Source organism: Phlebotomus papatasi, chromosome 1 (genome assembly GCF_024763615.1).
Source record: "Phlebotomus papatasi isolate M1 chromosome 1, Ppap_2.1, whole genome shotgun sequence".
Taxonomy (NCBI): Eukaryota; Metazoa; Arthropoda; class Insecta; order Diptera; family Psychodidae; genus Phlebotomus; species Phlebotomus papatasi.
This window is the reverse complement of record NC_077222.1, coordinates 23,645,029-23,662,099: the sequence shown is the minus strand read 5'-3', so window position 1 is coordinate 23,662,099 and position 17,071 is coordinate 23,645,029. Positions and strand designations below refer to the sequence as shown.

Here is a 17,071-nt window from a genome sequence, read left to right as displayed (position 1 = left end):
AGAATGATATAAGAGAATTGAGCAATTTGTAAACCACCAATTATCTGCCCCAATGCGGGAATTTAAAGCAATTTAATTTTAATCCACTTGCCATTTTGTGCAAGAAAATAAATCGTCATGCAATAAAGGGGAGATTGATAAATCAAAAAATAATCTCCATATATGACTGATCTGTCGTCTCAACTTTTCTCCCCGAACAGAAGAAACGACAGTGAGAGAGAGAGATTGTGTTTAAATTGGAAAATCGTGATTTAATCAAACCTATTCACTTAGCCATTTGGTATACAAGAAGTTGGCGCAATTATTTCTCTCCGTCTCACTCTCTTTTTTTTCATTATTTCTGTGAAATTCCGCAAATGAATTTAGTTCACATCACTAATCTTTTTTTTTATTAATTCATTTTTTTTCAACTTCTTTCCAACCAAATACCACTGTTGAAGAAGAAGAAATGAGCATCACACAGCACGAGATGCACGATTGCACTTTTCCTCAATTTCAATGAGTATGAAGCAAAATAGAAAAGAAAAAAAACAACACATACGTTAAAAATGAGACAGAGTGAAAAGAAATAAAAGTAGGAAACATTTTGACGCCTACAATTTCACTCTGTGAGAGATCAAAACTCTCTCTCAATTCGACATTTGGTGCAATTTCATCTTTTCCCTTTGCAATATCACATACATTTTGATAAACAATGCACTGCTCATTCTACTTGGCTGAATACTATGAAAGCTAATATCAAAATTTTACGTGAAAATTCCAGCAGAGTGCTAGAATATCTGTAAAGAAAATTCTTTGTGAAAATCAGACCGAAAGCTGAGCAAATTGTCTCTAAAGGGGTGCATCGGTCTTCATCGAGAGAGAATCGGTTAAGTACCGATTTTTTTTTAATTTGCAAATGATTTTGTGGTTTTATGAATCAATTTGATTTCTAGTAGACCAGTAAGCACCAAAAGATCATGCGAAAAACTAATTCACGGAGAGCTCTATCTCGTGAGTCCGAGAATTACGCAAAGTTGGGATGCTTTGCCATCTTTTGTTTTACATTAAAAGCTATACTTCAGTCAAGAAACTATTCATTTTTAAATCGTTTTATGACCTAAGTAATCTAAAGTCTAGATAGACTTTAGTATGTGGGTAATATATAATTTTAGAAAAATTAGAACAAAGATATTGAATGTTACCATTTTTTATAACATTGACATTGTCTCAGATATACTGAAAATTTCAAACTTTTGTGAATAAAAATACCACAAGACATAAATAAGGATTAATGGCTTCAAAAATATCTGGACGCACTATTTTCAAAATACCGTCGACAATTAACTAAATCAATAAACTTATTTTTGAAATAAAAAAAAATGAATCAACACTCTTGGGACAAGTTCAGCGTAATATGAGAATTGCTATGTAAGCTTTGGAAAATACGGTTCCGCCGCACGTGACATAACTCACCACTGACGGCCAAAAAATGGAATAGATTTTCACATTCGTAAAAAACTAAGCAACTTTTCTTACTTAAAAACAGATATGCATAATTTTGATATCGGTGCCGATCAAAATCCTGAAATCCAAAATTCCGAAAGACAAAATCCCAAATAGTCAAAGTCCTGAAAAGGACAAAATTATACGGAGGATAATGTGTAAAATAATTTCCCAAAACACAGAAAATGTACCATGAAATTTTGAATTTCAGTATTTTGGCTTTTGGGATTTGACGTTTAAGATAGGTTTCCGAAATCTTGGCTTTTCGGAATTTTGACTTTTTCGGAATTTTGGCTTTCGAAATTTTGACCGGGATCCCTTCACTGAGAAAAAAGAGGGTGCGATTAACTTTTTTTCCTCATAACTTTAACACTTTTTAGGTGTAAAAATATATCAACATTTTTTAAATTTAATTTTACACCTTTTGAGGGTAAAATCAACATGACAAAAGGGTAACTTTAACCCCTAATACATCTAAAACGGGTAATACTTACACCGATTTCGGATCATTACTGCAGGGTAAAATTAACATTTCCGGAATGTTATTTTAACATTTTCGGATTTCTCTGTGTTTCGGATTTCTCCCATTTTTCGGGTCTCAGTCAAAATCCCAAAAGCCATAATCGTGATTTCTCAAAAGTATCATATCTGCTCCCCTAATTTCATCCGCGCATACTGGGGGCAAAGGGAAATTTTCTGTGTTTTGGGTCCGTACAATTACGTACCTTATAAGATTTTGAGCATTCGAGATTTTGGTTTTCGGGATTTTGGTTTTCGGGATTTTGGTTTTCGAGATTTTGGTTTTCGGGGTTTGGCTTTCGGGATTCTGACCCTTTCGGGATTTCGGCTTTCGGGATTTTGACCCTTTCGGGATTTTGGCTTTCGGGATTTTGGTTGCCTCCGATATTTTTCAATATTCTATAGATGCAAAAATCTATCTAAGAAATCTCATATGATTTTAGTCATATCAAAATTCCTTAACGACAATTCTCACATAGATAGTATAAAAGGAGAGAATTCCCCTGGAGAGACATTCTATAACTCTCTGAATTGATCACCTTTGTAAATGAATGAACGTTGATCAATCATTGCTTTCCGGAAGTAAACTAGAGTTGGATGAATTGTGCTTTACAATATATTCTTAACGTTTGTTAAGGCCTCTTCAAGAAGAGAGTAATGTTTGTCAGAAATTGCATTTTTAGCAGAATTTTGCCGTTTCCATCTTCAGGAGTGTATATGATTTCCTTCGAAAATAGTATATTTTGACAAAAAATTCTAACAATTTGTAAAGGCTTTTAAGCACTGTATTGAGTTATTAATTTATCCTTTTTCGATATAGCTGATATAATTACATTGTGAATTTGAAAAAAACTATCTTTATTTACCTAGAAAACAGTTAGAGGGTGAATAAACATGGTTAATAAGTGAATCGTGAACGCGTCAGATCGGATGGTCGGCGCTGATGAGTCGCCGTGATCGGCGTCAATTAATCTTTATGATCGGCTGACAGGTACCCAAAGTGAACCATGAGTACAGAGATCGCTTTACTTCCAAAATAGGTTCCTGTTTTAATATTTGCTTAACCAATGAAATTATGTGTGGGGGTCATCAAAATTTGGAAATTGATATCCAAAATTTTACGACTTCCAAACAAGTAATTAAGGTATAGAACGTTTGATCTTCACTGGGCTCAATTCCAATTGACAAATCCTCCTTTTTATAGGAAAAATCAAAGAGAAAATCTAGAAATTTTAATTACAGAAAAGGTCTAGTTCCTATATGGGACACTGGTAAAAATAAAAGGGTCAAATTGACCCTTTTCAAAAGGATGGATCGTATTTGACCCTTTGAAAGGTTCACTTTTGTATCACTTGAAATTTAGTATGCACATTTATCACGAATAATCATGTTTTATTGTAAACTTATTACTGATATCATATTTCTCTCATCTGAACGAACACCAAAGATCACTTTTTCATTGTTTTTTTATTCGTTTATTCCGGAATTAAATAGATGTCAAAACCGGTGACCCTTTCGAAGGGTTCCTGGTGACCCTTTCAAAGAGTCAAATATGATCCATCCTTTGGAAAAGGGTCAATTTGACCCTTTTATTTTTACCAGTGGATGTTGTGCCAACAATAGCAATATCTCCAGTATATTGCTCTTTCTTTTAAAATCAATATAGTGTGGAGGGTGTTTTTCTCTCTTGTGCTGGAGTAAATTTTCCAAAAAGAGAAATCCACTTTGATGTAATGCTCAGTAAAATAAATTATAGCAAAAATTATAAATAACATTAACAAAACTGACGCACTCACCTTTTTGCTTCCTCCTTTTTCTTCAAAGTTACTTTCTCTGCAATCTCTTTTTCATATGTACACCATGACTTTTTCGGTTACAATTGGAAGAAATTCAATTTTTCCCCTTTTAGACCCGCTGCCAATCTGTTTGGAAACACGGTATATACACACACAATATTTCTCTCCTTTCCCAAAAGAGATCTCTTTACCAAAACCACCAACACTGCAAAAGAGAAAAGAGAAAATTTTTCATATAACATGAGGAAAAATATCTCCAATTTGAATTATCTTATAGTCAAATTGTATGAATTTTTCTTTCTGAATTTAAAATTTTTAAACAACAACAAAATCAATTTTGAAAAGAATGCACATACACACGGTAATTCCTAATGCCATTTCAAATTTTATATTTGAAAACTTTCAATTGCTACACGTGGTTAGAAACTCACGTGTTTATGGTATCACGAAAGAGAAAGAAGAAGAAGAAAAAAATACATAACTTCCACTTCCTATACTCGCAAATGCCAATGTATTTGACAGAGAATACATCAATAAATGGTGAAAACATACATTCACATTGAGTGAGAAAATCAACTCTAAATAGGCAGTTTTTTTCTCTGTCTTCAAGCATTTATTATATACAACTAATATATGACTAAAATAGGAAATTACGCAATTTTTGCACACTCTCTCTCTCTCTCTATGCTCTCTTTTAATTTAAAACTATTAAATAGTATTTTGAAAACAAACCTCCAGACATCAATTAACTTTATAATTTCCACTTTAATTCTGTCAATAAACATCGACAATAATAAGGCAACTAATTAAACTTCCAACTTGCAATTTTCAGCTTTTAGTAACAAAATCCAAAACCAGTCGCAATTGAACTAGTAGTTTTCACTTTATGCTCCAAACACATTGAAATCAACAAGGAAATGGAAACCTTTCTTTCGACACTTTTTTCCCCGTTTGATGCTTTTCTCACACCTTAAAAGCCCTCCGGATGTATTTTCAAAATATTGTTCCCTCTTTGAAGTTCTCTCTTTTACGTAAAATGTTTAACATTTTAAGTAATCGCTACTGTTGACTATTCCAGCGAGAAAAAGAGTTTTTCACAGTGCAGTTCGCGCAATATTTTTGTTAGTAATTCTTTATGTACCATGCTCTAGTTTGCAATGCGGCCATACATTGTGATCAAACTTAAGATTCAAAATTGCTTTGAGAACTTTGGAACTAATTTTGGGTTTTATGCTCCTTAATTTTGTCGAGAGATATAATAGCAAGTAGATAACTAAATTCGAAAAATAGAAGACAGGAAGATTTTGCTACTACTCTTTGGTAGTCTGAGGCATTTGAACTTTTCCATAAGTTAGCAAAACAATTTAATTGTAGAACAGTAATAAAGATGGTTATCAGTGGAATTACAGTGAATCTTTCAATATTTTTTTTGTGTACCTCTTGTAGGGGATTTTATTGACCATCAACTTTGGTGTTCACAAATCAACTACCCTAATATTTTTCTTCAACCGGAAAAGTATACAAATTCAATAACTTTATTTAAAAAAAAGGAGTGACCGTCTCAGGCTTTGCAAAGTGCTCGAATTCATGATTTTTAGATGATATAAATAGCTATTATTATTAATCGTATCGAGATATATTCATTACAAAGGTGATCATTTTTACAATGTCCCATATCCCGTGTTAAAAGAATCTGCTAGTCCGTTTGTAGACTCGCCCAAGAGCCAACGGTCTTGCCTATTGCGCCACTGTTTCCCCATATAAATACCTCAGGAATACTTTCGGATCATTTACCGTTTACCGGTTTTCAACCGATTTGAACAGATTCATAAATCACTCAAAAGATTCCACAAAGAAGTTTTAGGAGTAATATAAAATTGATTTTCGGACTAAAATTAATTATCGGTTCATAACCGGTTCATTATCGATTCCCAACTGATTGTAATTGATTTATAAATCATTTAACCCTTTAAGGACGATTAGAACACCGGTGTCCCATAAAGAAAATAATTTTTCCTGTCTACCTAAAGTTATGTTTTTCTTATATCTGTACATAATTGTAAAGTAGAAGGTTGAAGGAAACTAGAATATTTTTTGCAAGTCTCTAGCTATTCGTTATGTAGTAAATATTTAAGCTCGAAAATGGCGAATTTTTAAATTCTCAAATTCATAATTGATTTTATTTATTTTTCATACTTCCATTTTTTAAGCAAAACTCAGTTTAATTTTTATTGATGATTTTCAGTCCGTAAAAACTGTCTCGTCGTTAAAGGGTTAAAACATCGCCCAAAATACACCTCAGAAGTAATATAATTGAATTTAGGATAAAAATTAGTTATCGGGTATGAATCAGTTCATTATCGGTTTAGAACGGATCAGAACCGGTACAGTTTTCTAACAAGCCCAAAGATGATACCATTCGGTTGATAAATGCGCTCTCTTGAGCCTTTTTAACATTTGATCTTGAAAAACCGTTATTAAGAATGATTTAAACGCGATTTTCGGATAAGGACGAAATGTGCGCTTACGTCATTTCTAAAACATATTTAAAAATGAAAAAATGTGACGTATTTTCTAGGAATCTAAAATACTATGGTTTTGAAAGCGAATGGGAGGTGTAGGAGGGGAGATTGAGCGTCGTCTTAATAGTGGTCGACTGATGGGGGATCCCCAGAAGGTCCCAAGTCACTATCTTTAACCGTTTAGGTTCTAGGCGTGGTAACGGCTGGACCCACAGACGAAACAGACGAATAAACAGGATAACGTAAAAAAACTCGAAACTTCATATTTTCAGAATTCTGCCAAAATACGACCCCTTCGAGTGTAAGGAAAGGAGACGAAATACATATACTCAAATTCGAAGGATTATATACTGCTCTCTGTAAAATTCGAGCAGAAAATAAAATAAAATAGTGCACGCTGCTCTATCGTAATTTTCATTGTAAATTTACGTAAATGTGTACTTTTACACAAAGTGTGTAGAAATTGTGTACAAATATGTACAACTGTGAGAGACAAGATAAAAACAGGGAAGTAAAAATTTTTACGACAAAGATACATATGAAAGTCCTAATGATTTCCCTAAGACTTCCCAAGTTCCCTGAATTCATAAAGGTTGACCAGTTTCGGAAAGTCTACAGGTTACCCAAGCTTCTTAGCATTCCCATTCCCATGGGTTCTCAATATTTTTTCAAGGTTTCCCGGATTACCCGATGGTTCTAGAGGCTGTCCTGAGTTAAGGAGACTCCTGCGAACTCCAGAAGATTTCTAGAATTCCTAAGATTAAGTTCTCAAAAATTGTCCAGGCTTCTGAGAACTTCCTGTGGTTCCAAAAATCTACAGGATACGCGAGCGTTTTTACGTCATTTATTCAAAATTACACAGTTTAACATTACCGTAGAAGCGGGTAACTGGATTTAAGGGTTGACTTTGCATCCGTGCCTTTCGTAAGCTTGGCTTTAATTCTAGGACTTAAGGATGATTCAGTGCCCATTAAGACACTTAAGGAAGATCCAAAGATCATCAGTAAGTGCTAGAATTAAAGCAAAGTTTAAAGAAAGGTTGGGAGCAAAGTCACCCGCATCTACATTACACAAACTTCATATTACACATTTTTAAATCACACGTTTTTCTTAATAGTAAAAACATCGGTAAAAACTTTTCCGTTGGAGTCAAATTTATGTCCTTGGAGTATTTTATAATATCTTCAAAGCCCCTAAAATACTGGGGACCGGATCTGCACTATACGGTCGACAGAGTAGCATTTTAAAAAGAAATTCGTGTAAATTTGACATTGCGGTCGCATTATTTTATCTGAGATTCCGATCAAATGCTGTACTGACTTTGAAAAGAGCTTTCACATACTCACATTTTCTTCATACAAAGTTGTGAATGCACGGCCCCTTGATGTTGTTAAAAAATTATCAATTTTACACAACATCAGTTTACGATTTGCGGACGTTTTCCAGACTAGAATAACTGTAAAATTTGGACAGATAAGTAATCTTAACTATATTTAAAAAATGGTCAACGAACTTTTTTCGAATTACTTTCGAATTTCGAACTGTCAACTTTTTTTTAAAAAAAAATATGATATATTTTTAACAATTGTATTAGATCAAAATGATTTTCATAAAGTTTGTAAAACTGTACAATAATTCCAGAAAAGCTATGCAGGCCATTGTGGAGGAATATCTCCCTCAGGGAAGATCTAACACAAGGTAGCTAAATTAAATTCAGGATCTTGCCTTGGAGAGCTCTGGCATTGAATGCAAATTATTTTCCTGAAGTTGCGGAGGATCGACAGGCATTAGCTGCTAACCTAGATGTCCAAGGCGCGCAACCCCAACATAAATTGTTACAAGATCCGATCTACTTTTAATTTTACGAAATTTATCAAATTCAATACCTCCAGAAAAACTTGAACTTAAAAAAACTCGAAGAAAATATCAAATTTAACAAGATTAATTAATAAATGTCTCTCATGATCTTTCGAAGCTCAATCTCTCGTTCATCGACTTCTTTCAGCATCTCTCCCTGAGATTGCAAATTGGCAAAGTCTCTTGCAAAGCAATTTCACAACATCAGTGCAGAAAAAAAAAGAAACTTAACTTGAAGAAATTTATTATCTCTGTGATCAAATTAATAAATTCACTTTAATCCAATGGAATGTGCCTCTGTGGTGGAAGAAAAGAAATTATGTTGCACGACAGACATAAATAAACACCACCAAAAAGTCAAATGAAATACAAAATCATGCGCCTTCAATACTATTTTATACATAATATCACACATACTATGTACATGATATAAGCAAGAGAGGCACTGAAATGGGAATAATTTCGAAATTTTGCGCTTATTATTGAACTCCTACGTGAAAATTTTGAGTGTGTGACCCCTTAAAAATACACTAAATCATGCAACTTGAAACCTTTTTGGTTTCTCACTCGCATTCTCTCTTTTTTTTCTCAGTTGACTCAAATATATGTATATAACCAAGAAAATAATGTATTTCATGCACGCTAAAATATTTACACTGAATCTCTGTTGGTTATTTTATCAACAATATAACCCAAGAATAAAAATTGCAGGAAAATTTCAGCAAATATTCAAGGAAAATACACATTTAACCGCCATAGATAACCTAAAAGACAAAATATTTAGTGCAAAATTCAACAAAAGCATCGACTTATATTTTCTAAATAAAACCTTATTTATAGTTTGTAAGAAATAATATTTAAATCTCGGACAAATTATGTAGATTAGGTTTAAGGTCGTGTCGTGAAAACAAAAGCCAATCCCATTTACATTGTTTATATTACTCCAACGATTTATCAACACCTCAATTCGGAAGTTCTCACTAACTCTTGCTTTGGTGTACTTATTTCTTTAAATTATCTACAAATAAAATTTATAGATAAAAGAGAAGTATTCTGCTTTTTTCTCAGCCCCAATTTTTTGCATAACAAATGCTTGATCTCTTAAATTAAAGTTTCCTTTAAATGAAAAGCTATACATAATAAAGTTCTATTGAATCGTCCCTCGTCAATTCAATGCAAGACAATACAAAATAAATTACTACAGTTTCATTATTAATGTGTAATTCTTTTTATCAATGCTTATTCTTTTGAATGTTGAGGAAAAAAATCAGTCTTTGGAGATATGTATATTAGCAACAAAGAAGTTTTTGGACAAGGGCAGAGGGTCTCCTCGTTTGTTGAGCACTTCAAGGTATGTTAGTTCTTTCTTGACCTACTTTGCACAACAAATTTCACACAAATATTGTATACGTGAAAGAGAAAGAGAATCACAACTAATATGAGTCAAAACTGCCAATTAAAGGAAGTCTCTACATATGTGAGAAAAAACTAATATGTAGTGCTATCACTTCTTTGCATTGAGATAACAAATTTTATTTTTGAAATACCTACGAACGTGCTCAAAACTAATTTTTCTCACAAAGCAAAATAGCAAAGAGCTTTTTCAATATGCACACATTGTCTCAGGTTTGCTGTTAACCGATGCTAATTTAGCATAGCGATCTTCTTCGTAGCATAGAGTTGTAAAAGAAACTTAACCCTTTAACCCTTTAAGGACGATTGGGTCACCGGTGACCCAAAAATGAAATTTTTCCTACGGTCATCTAAAGTTGTGCTTTGCTCTAAAAAGTTAGAAAAAGTGATTTTTTCTGACCCCTGATTCTTGACCCTCACGTCCTTAAAGGGTTAAGGACGAATGGAACACCGGTGGTCCAAAAATAAAAACTATTTTTTTCGGACTATTCAGAGAACAAAAAACTTTAGAGTAAAAAAAGATTCCCCAGGAAAACTATGCAAGCTATTGTGAGGAGGCGTCTACCCCGAGGCAGACCTAGGACAAGGCGGCTGAATCAAATTCAGAATCTTGCCTTGCAATGCCTTGGGATCGAACCCGAACATCTTTCTGAAATAGCGTAGGATCGGCAGGCATAAGTTGCTAAAAGAGATGTCATGATGGACCTGCGACCCCAATAGGGGGATAAGCGATTGAAAATGAGATGATGATCATGATGATGATGATATTAAAAAAAATATTTTTTTGTTTTTGGAACACCGGTCTCCCGCCTGTCCTAAAAGGGTAACTTTTAGTAAGTTTTGTAAATACAGCGAATTACAAGGGGAATAGAATATAGCGATTTTGTAGCGGTTCTATTCTAAGGATGATAAAAATATCATAACTACGCACGTGAATATGTTAGGATTAAGGGCAACTGGGGCACTACCGAACACGGAATAGCGCCGAACACTGCGATTTTCGAATTAGATATTACGGCGTTATCACACTTGCACATTAAAATTTTAATGCGATTCACATTAATTGTCGCTTGTGAGCGTCCAAATATGTCATTTGTGTCCTTGAGTCACTTAATATTTGGGGTTTTTATATTTATTGATAAAGAAGTGGACTTGTCCTGCAAAAAATAAGTTTAAATTTACTTAAAGCATAAATATTTTTCACATTAAAAAATTAAAGAGAAAATCGCATTAATTTTTCGCATTAATGCTATAAATCAATTTATATAAAATTTTGTGGGCCAAGTCTAACTTTTTATCAATAAATAGATCAAATTTTGAATATAAAATGATTCAAATACACAAATTACACATTTTGGACTCTCACCAGCGACAATTAATGTGAATCATATTAAAATTTTAATGTGCATATGTGATAACACAGTTAGACTTCAGAGGTCGAGATCTGTATGAATTCACAAATACTATAGGGATACTTGGAAATGGAAATGAAATAAATAAATGGATACTCATCCATTGAAGAAATGGTAGTCACAGTCCGAGTAGTTTATAAATAAAAAATCACTATTCGATGCTACCCCAGTTTCCTTTGCCTAAGAGCCAAAATCGACTCAGGATAATCATCGAGAATATATTTAGTAAAATTTGACAGCAAAGATTTATCTCAAACTATTATACACTGGGGGCTTAAGATCATCGATTAGTTTTTTTTTTTTGCATAATTTCATTTTCTAAGTTGGTCCTTTACGAAGTTTAGCCTAAGTCAATTTGGGCTCTAAAAGAATAATAGCATGCAACTTAATAACTTCCTCGCTTTAATTAAAAAAAAAACCTTTAGGGAGTAATTTTACTAAGCAGTCTTTTTCATAAAAAACAAAGTGCAGATAAAATTAATTATAATAGCAAATAACCTAAAAAGTTTTAAACAAAACCGAAATTGGAATATCTGGGTATCATAAGCTTGCCTACTCATTATGGACAAGCCTTGTGAAAATAGATAGCCATCGACCAATTTCCAAACAATGAAAATAAAGGGAATAAGAAAAAGTATTTAAAAACAAAGACAAAATAAAAATGTGAAAGTGATTTGTGTCTCAGATAAACTGTACGATTTTTACGAGTTTGCTTTTAAGTTCCCAATTTTTCATACTTTCGATTTATGTTTAAGTTTTAACGAGTTTATTAAAAATTTAACAAATAATGCGATTCCCTACTCTTGTTTTTCTAGAAACGTCAGCGATTTGTATGGTAACACTATTTTGTTAAGTAGGCAACCATAGTTTTAGTAATACCATTTTTAGGAAATATATTTTAATTTTATAAATATAATTTACTGTGACTGTTCTTGAGCAGACTTCTATTCTCTGGGTATGTAACCCAAGATTTTTTGTGTTTGTGCACAGCTCTCGAGATATATCGAGATCAACTCGAACTCAAACAGATGATTTTGGTTTTTGGACTAATTTTTTTGAGAGTAATAAAGGCTAAGACAGCGGAAGATGCACTGATTGTTGATGTTTATAATAAGTAAAACCGAATACTAATACTTTAAATCCAACGAATATGAATTTTAGAAAAAGGTGGAACAGGTTTACGCATACATGGCTTAAGAAAATATAAAATTTTTAGATAATAAATTATTACGTGAGAAATATTAGATTTGTTCGATTTGAGACTTTTTGCCCTAGTCTCCCCTAATGTGCACTTTTAAATAGCCGATACCTCAGAGAAACTACTCCAAAAAAGTCGTTTAATTAACAAATGGATCTGGTTCAGTTTATCAAAAAGATGCTGTTTACCAGTTCGACAAAACCTTTTCCTACATTTTATATGGAAAAGCATTCTTTTGACAAATTTTTAACAAGATCCAGTTGGCCGTCGATTTGATAAAACTTTTCCACAATCTCTCTATGGAAGAAGATCCTTTCCCAAACTTCCCTTGGTAATTTAAAAAGACACTTTTTTTTAGAGTAGTTGCAATTAGTTTGCTTGAATCCAAGTTCACAAAAGTTTGGCAAATTAATCTTACAAAAATCTTTAGCTACGCGAAACTACATCTACCCCACCCTCTCCTATAAATATATTTCGACTCCTAATCCTCTTAAGAGATCTGGAGTGGAATGATAACTTATCGACACTATCGAATCGATAGTATCGATAAACCTATATCTGTTAGATTAAGTGAATGTCGACTTTTTGCGCATTGCCGAGCCATTCATTGTGACATTCTTAAAAGAATGTAGCTGTTGATAAATATCCATCTTAAGTCACAGGAAGTACAGCTATCGTTTAAATATTTCAGAATTGACAGTCGATAGTATCGAAAATAAGTCATCATATCATCCCTGTTTTTTTTAGGGAATTCGAAATTCACAAATTTTAAGAAAAATGACTTAACGGTGTTTTTTGTTTGGGGGTTTCGGTCTGACAGTTACGCCCTAGACAGACTTACGATTTAAACTGAGAGACGGCTTGGCTTAGTGGGAAATTCATTGGAATGTACTCTAATCATCATTTTAATTATAATTACATTAGACCGTCTTTTGCTTTAAAATTTAGGTCCGTCCAACACTTTACCGGCCTAGTGGCCAAACGGTAAGAGATATGGCACCTCTGTCCTTTGCAATCTTCCTCAGTAAGTTAAGAACATCTGCATAATTCATTCACAATTTTATAAATGAAACGCATACGGAATCACACCAAACCTTACACATACCGTACAATAATTGCCGTTAAGGAATTTAATCGTTCATCAACTCCCAACAGTGAAAAGAGAGTAGCTAGCAATTTTACAATGAATTTCAATTCAATTACCATTTTTCATTCCTCATTCACACTCTTTTCAATTGTATTTAACCCAACAACACTGCTCTTACTATTCAGCAAAAATCTCTCATTCCATATCATAGTCTCTTTTCAAAGTTGTTTTGCATGTGCCCACAAAAATCACACAAATGAAGTAGAGGTGTAACTGAGTTACGTTAATTCACTTTCTAAATAATGAAAAGTTAATTTTTAAATGCACTTCACCTTATAGGCAATATATACATGCTCAAAAACGGCAGAAATCTCTTCTTGTAGGAGAGAAACCTGTGAAAATTATTATACACTCTCATATACATACTATGTATGTGAATTTTTGCTCCCCTCACGCGCCGCGTGAAAGAAGTTTATAAAAACATTGAGAAGAAAAAAAATTGAGAAACTTTCGATTAAATATATTTTACAAAGGAAAAAGTACCAAGAGCATTAAATTATATATATGCATAAATTGGTGAAGAGTTTCCAATATAGAGTCTCCCATGATATAGTTTATATATCGCTCATTCGAATTTACAGGGGACTAATTCGATTTTGTTTACGATTTTGAGATTTTGATGTAGGGGAAGGCTTTCAGACTTCGCACATACTCTACCTTTGAACATTTCATCTTTTGTAAGATAATACAGATAATCCTTGTATTACCTTTATATTTTTTTGTGAAGTAGGGGCGCAAATCAATCAAGATATTTTTTATGTTTGTGAAACTTTTATGTTGCCTCTTGAAAAATTGCACAAAATGAGTTGTGCCCCTGTTAATGTGAATCAGCTACATGCATACTCTCTCTCATTTTCATCATCATCACAAAATCTCTTCTTAACCATCCACCTTCACTTTGCAAAAGAGAAAAGTCACGATGTCATTTTTCAATTGATAAATATCTTCTGGCTCTTTTTTTCAATTTGAGAAAAATGCGTTTTTCTTCCTTCTCCTCTCCGCCCCTCACTCCGCCACCCAAACATATCCATATATTTCCATTTTAAACATGCATATTTAGTTCATTTCACTCCTTATACAAACTTTTTGAGCAATAATACCCAACTCTTGTGGCCACTTTACCATCATGGAAACATGACATGAAAGTAAAGCAGCTAAAAGATATTCATGTTTGGCTTACAGCATGATGTGTCGTGAGAGAATAAATAGTTTATTGAACATTATCACTGAATGAGATTACGAAAAATTATGTTATACATATAAATTTGTTGGAAAAGTGCGTTTTTACCTCCGCATTTCGCTTTTTAGAAAATCCAACATACACAAATAGTATGGAGTGTTGTTGTTGGCGCAATCTCCAGAGATATTTTTCTCATTTATAATAATATAAAATGCCCCAGACAATAAAGCAAAAATCATGATTGGCATTTATACTTTCCCTTTTTTCTCAATAAAAACATTTCACATATGATTATTTTTCATCAAAAATTGTCTACAGAAATTGTCTACAATATTTTGTCATATCCCTGCCTCAAAACTAAAAAAAAAACAACACAATTTTCACCAATAAATTTTCACAATCATGACAGTACATCATTGTCACCCTCAAAATTGCATAACATCGGCTGTTGTGTGAACGTACACAAGATAAAATTGGTCAATATTTGCAACTAATAAATATGTTAACCAATATTGCACATAAATTCCCGCCAATTGAAGGAATATTGGGAGAGAGAGAAAAAAAAACCACAGATAAATTTCATTTGGAGAAATTCTCACAGCACGAAGTCAATTTTATGTTTATCTTACAATATTCAATATACTTCATACTTTCATCTGAAAGAAAGTATTTTCATATTATTGAACAACTTGTGGGGATCACGATTGCTGGGCTTGCTGGCTGTTAAAGAAGAACCCATCGAGCACGTTTCATAGAGCCACAAAATTCACGGAAAAGACTGATTAATCCAATTGAAAAGTTCGCAAAAGCAATTAAATTGACGCCTTAGGTTTTAATGTCTCTCCAACTGTTTACAATCTACTAAAAACACTTTAACAAATTACTGATGATATTGCATTGAAGAAAATATTGCTGTGAATTTTATGTCTGATTTGCCACAAAAAGACGATTTTTCGCCTAAAGGCTTATAATTCTTGTGAGCAATACATATGCAATTTCAACTAGACTGAGTTAATTATTTCACTTAGGAGATTGAAACAAAGCACGAACACTGAAAGAAATTCGAAAAAGTTGAATTAACATTCCGAAAATGTTTTCCTGTATTATTGATCCGAAATCGGTGTAAATATTACCCTTTTTAAATGTAGTAGGTGTTAAATTAACCCTTTTTCATGTTAATTTTATCCTTAAAAAGGTGTAAAATTAACATTAAAAAATGTTGATATATTTTTACATCTAAAAAGTGTTAAAGTTATGAGGAAAAAAAGTTAATCGCACCCTCTTTTTTTCTCAGTGGAGGTTCACTCCGAAATAGAAAGAATTTTCTCTCATTTTGGTATGCTGGAAGATCTGTCCTGGTTTGTCCAAGGGTTATACTCTTCAGCCAGTCCCTAAAGTGGCCCACTTAGTCCTCGGAAAAATAAGAAAAAAAGAGAGATATAAAGTGTCTATACAAACATCCCCAGGACACACGGAAGAAAAAAAATTAAGACAGCGGTCCTGAATGCTGAGGATCCCAAGGGTATCTTCTTATTTTAACCTGGCTATAGGGGAAAGTGCCCATGCTTGATAGCATTGGAAGCTTCGTAATGACTAAATTTTTCCTATGTTTCTCAATAAACGTGACTCCGCAATATATTTTTAAAACTGGCCATTATCCCATAATTTTTAAAATATGGTTGCAATGTGTCGCATATACAGTGGCGGTCAAAATAATAAAATAATTTTGCAAAGCTTATATTTTTTAACTTTTGTATTTTTTCCCAATTTGTTGATATAATTCAGCAGTAGAAATCTTCAAATTATTAGAATCGTAGAATAAGGGTTGTTTTAACCGCTAGACGTCTCTATATTACACAGCATACGTCAATAGTGAAATTCAGTTCGGCCAAAAAAACTGGAAGACTGTCATTTATGGTTTCTAAATATAGCTTTATTCAAACTTATCCGGGTTTATAGAGCACATTCTTTAATTTAAATAAAAGTGGTCCTATTGTGTTGCTCAAACCAAATTTCACTATTGATGTATTCTGTGAAAAACAGAGACCCCTAGCGGCCAGAACAACACTTATTTGACGTAAGGTAATTATTTGAACATTTATATGTCAAAATTATTTCAACGGATTGGAATAAACAAAAATGCTCATGGTAAAATAGTGGTCTTTGCGGAGCTGATTCTATTATTATGGCCGCCACTGTATATTGTGAATCATAGGAAATTTAGTCATTACAAAGCTTCCAATGGTATCAAGTATGGGCACTTTCCCCTACAGTGACCTATCTAATACATGGAACGGTTGCTTTGAGGAATTATCTCCTCCCTACCGGGGGATTTATAACCAATAAGTCTACATGAGAAATTATGTTTTCTTTGGCCCGGGAGTTTCTGTGGTCTTCCATTCGATCGATCGTCATTTGAAGCAGAATCGTAATGACCAGTGCTCAATAACTTTTGTTTGTAAACATGTTTTCAAGATTTTCTATTAGAGTGAACGAGATAACTAGATCTAGATCACACTCACTCTCATTGAAATGTCAAAAA

At 33.1% G+C, this 17,071-nt stretch overlaps 1 protein-coding gene across 2 annotated transcripts in view; it reads right to left on the bottom strand.

Moving 5' to 3' along the window:
- The window catches only part of LOC129798278 (protein roadkill), a 268,894-nt gene that overhangs the window by 146,608 nt on the left and 105,215 nt on the right, over positions 1-17,071 (bottom strand). For both annotated transcript variants that reach the window (XM_055841338.1, XM_055841339.1), the window contains exon 2: positions 3,801-4,005. The gene's annotated coding sequence lies outside the window, so the exon portion shown is untranslated. The remainder of the gene's footprint in view (positions 1-3,800; positions 4,006-17,071) is intronic.